Raw genomic sequence first — 3942 nt, 5'->3', positions numbered from 1 at the left:
CCTCACTCGCTATCCTTTCACTGTCCTCTCACTCTGGATTCTTTTCTGCACCTTCATCAGGATGCATCCCTCACAACTTCATATTTTGCTTTTTCTTTATCACCCCATAGGTTTAGAAAGTTCACTAACCCCGAGAAAGCAATAGGTAAGGTCAGAAGTGCTCACTGAATCCTTAAAGGGAAATTAAAGCAATTAAGTTGTTGGTACAGTTGGTTCTAATCTTTTCTGAACCTTCTGAGTGCCTGTACACATGTGGAGAGGCTGCTGTAATGTGCTATAAATATGGCACATTGGAGCAGATTCGATAAATTGAGTCTCTTGGAGTGTGCTAATTAGCATGCTCTAGCAAGCCTCCATGTCTGGTGTATCAGCATCCCCGAGCTTCAAAATGGCAGTGGGGGTACTTTAACTAAAGCTTGTTTGAACTTTAGTTAAAGTACCCCTGCCACCATTTTGAATCACAGTGGCACTGATACACAAGAAGGCAAGGATGCTTTAATTAGAGCAGCTTTCAGAATGCCCACCCTCATCCCTGAAGCATGTGTAAAAATGCCGTCTGAGTCTTTCTGAAATAATCCTGTGGGTGGAGTAGCAGGGAGATCTGTTCTGGGGGTAGAGAGAGCTTCATTCCATGATCCAGGGTTTTAACATGACTTGCAATGTTTTTAAAGAAAAAAAGGTCCTAAATCTTTCTCTTCTCTTCTCCCTGTAAAAGTAATGGAAACCAGATACGTTTAATGTGACTGCTGTTCTTGCAGGGCTAGTCTTCTTCTGTTCCCTTTTGGGTCTGAAATTTCCCTATTAGTATTACTTTGATGTTGATTTCTCTGATAATCCCCCAATTCATAGATTGTTAGGGTCTGGAAGGGACCCTGCAGATCATCGGGTCAAGCCCTGCCCCTGCTCTAGGCAGGAAAAGACAACTGGGGTTAGGTGACCCCAGCGATGTGACTGTCCAGTCTCCTCCTGAAAACCTCCAGGGGAGGTGACTGCACCACCTCTGGAGGGAGTTTATTCCACAGTCTGGTCACCCTGAGTGTGAAGGAGTTTTTCCTGGTATTAAGCCTGAAGCAGCCTTCCAGGAATTTATATCCATTGGTCCTTGTCTTCCCTAGGGGTGCCCTAGTGAACAGTTCTTCACTGAGCTCATGATGCACTCCTCTGATATAGCGGTAAACTGCTATCAAGTCCCCTCTCAACCTTCTCTCTTCTTTAGCCTAAAGAAGCCCAGGTCCCTCAGCCTTTCCTCCTGTGGTTTGAGAGAGTCTCTTCTCTGGACTCTTTCAAGTTTTTCCACACCCTTATTGAAGTGGGGCACCCAGAACTGGACTCAGTATTCCAACTGCGGTCTCACCAGTGCTGAGTACAGCGGTAGTATCACTTCCTTAGTTGATGCATGCTAGTGTGTTGTTTGTTTGACCTGCTGGCCACCACATTGCACTGTTGGCTCATGTTCATGCAGTGGTCAGTCATTACCCCTAGGTCCCTGTCAGCTGTGGTGCAGGTCAGGCTATCACTTCCAAGCCTATATGTATGTTGAGGATTATTTGCCCCCAGATGGAGCACCTTACATTTGGAAGTGTTAAACTTAATCTGGCTCCAGTCTGCCCAACTCTCAAACCTGTCCAGGTCCACCTGTATCAGCAACATATCTTCTGGTGTGGCCACACTGCCCCATAACTTGGTGTCATCTGTGAACTTGGCCAGCGAGCTTTATCAATGATTTGTATGGGGGAGAGAAAAGATGCTGAAAAGCACCAGTCCAAGCATGGACCTCTGAGGAACACTACTGGCCACTTCATGCCAAGACAACATGGATCCATTCATGAGAACCCTCTAGATGCTACCCTGTAGCCAGTTTCCCACCCACTGAACCATTGAGCAGCTGAGCCCACAATCTTCCAGTTTTCCCACAAGGATATCGTGGGATACTAGATCAAAGGCTTTTTCGAAGTCTAGGTATATAATGTCTATCTTGTCTCCCATGTGCAGGTGGCAAGAAACCTGGTCATAGAAGGAGATGAGATTGGTAAGACGAGACCTACCCATTACAAAGCCATGCTGGCTGTTGTTCACAATCTTACCTTTCGTGAGCATATTGCACATAGATTCTTTAATGAGCTTTTCCAGGATTTTCCCCGGGATAGAGGTTAGGCTGTTTGGTCTATAGTTGTCCAGGTCTTCCCTCTTCCCCTTCTTATAGATGGACACAATGTTGGCCCCCTTCCAATCCTCAGGGATCTCCCCTGTGCACCACAAATTCTGAAAAAGCTTTGCCAGCGGTTCCACGATGACTTCAGCCAGCTCCTTCAGCACTCTCGGATGGAGTCCATCTGGCCCTGCTGACCCATAAATGTCTAGCTTTTCTAGTTGGTATTGCACCTGCTCAGCATCCACAGTGGGGAAGCTGACAGTTCCAGCATGCCCCCTATGAGCCTTGTCTTGCTTGACTTTCCCCATGGTCCAGTGAAATAACAAAGCAAAATTAGGGTATAACTATACTGCAGAGAAAGACTTGAGCTAGCTTTCAACAAGCTTCTCTGGGTACTGGTAGCAAATGGGATCCTTCAGCTTGGTGCTCAGTTTGGAGTATAGTCCAACCTACCTTGCGAATAAATTAGCTGTCAGAGAGCTCTGTGCTGCTACAAGTTGACTGTGTCGGGTACCTACATTAGCTAATCTAAAGCTAGCTCAAGTCTTTCTACACCACACTGCAGTGACATTGACTACAGTCCAACCATAACCTTAGGCTAGGCCCTGGGCACCATGTCAGTGTGTCAAGTGAGCTTATGTAGCAGGTCTGAAAGGTTGAACATGTAGAATCCTTTTTTTGAAGGTTTGGACTTACGCACTCCATAACCAGACAGCTGCTTTAAAGCCAAATGATTATTTATCTAAAATGAACAAAGCACTTAGGAAACCTATTACATGTTTACAGAGGGAGAACCATTCTTTCCCATCCCTATGATTTTTTTTGTGACAGCATTGTATACACCTAAATTAATATTTTCATACTGTAAGCCTCCCACTACTGTAGTCAGCCTGCATTCATGTTATTAAACTGTTTAAAATCTATTAACAAAACCCACACCCAAATGAAGATATCTAATAGGTTCCTACTGATTTAAACTATGTTGATAAGGGGTGGGCAATTGTTTCAGCTAGAGTCCTGCTTAATGAATTTTGCTGAGCTGTTGAGGGATGCAAGGGTAGCCCTACCTCTTGACAGGTGCCTCCTGCCCACCCCGGTCATCATCTTGGGACCAGAAGCCCCACCCCGACCCCTAACTTTTGCCACCAGAAATCCCACCCTTGTTCCCAGAAGTACTGCTTTTGGGAGGGGGTTGCCATCTAGGAACCAGAAAAAACCCGAATCACGTACTAAAAGTCAAACATCTATTATAGCATATTTTGTTACAAAAAATATTTTTGTCACAATTTGTGTTTGTGCACTGTATATTGAGGTGATTGCATACTAGCTCAAAAATAAAGTCTTATACTTGTATATTGTGTGTGGGGTGTGGTTGGGGGTAGATGTACATGTATGTTGGGGTGTGTGGGTGTGGTTGATGTACATGAATGGTGGGTTGTGGGGGGGTGTATGGTTTGTGAGAAGGTGTGGCTGTGTGTTGTGGGGGGTGTATATGAGGAGGGGTTTTGGGGGCAGGGGGTGGGTGTTTGGGGTTTGTGGGGTGTGAGGGAGAGTAGTGGAGTGTGGGAACTCCTCCACACACTCCCCCTCTATGGTACACAGCTCCTGCTACCATCACCAGCAGTAGCAGCAGCAAGCAGCAAGCCCTTGGGGTGCTCATGGCACATGCAGGCACTGCTGCCTGGTGGCACACAACTCTGGTCAGAGCTGCACGTGGAGGCAAGGAGCTCAGTCAAGTCAATGTTCCTCTATTGCATGGGGCTCCCTGCGGTGCATATGCAATTCCTGGT

This window comes from Alligator sinensis, unplaced genomic scaffold (assembly GCF_000455745.1).
Source record: "Alligator sinensis unplaced genomic scaffold, ASM45574v1 scaffold1338_1, whole genome shotgun sequence".
NCBI classification, from domain to species: domain Eukaryota; kingdom Metazoa; phylum Chordata; order Crocodylia; family Alligatoridae; genus Alligator; species Alligator sinensis.
The sequence above is the reverse complement of the archived record's forward strand: the minus strand, read 5'-3'. Positions refer to the sequence as shown.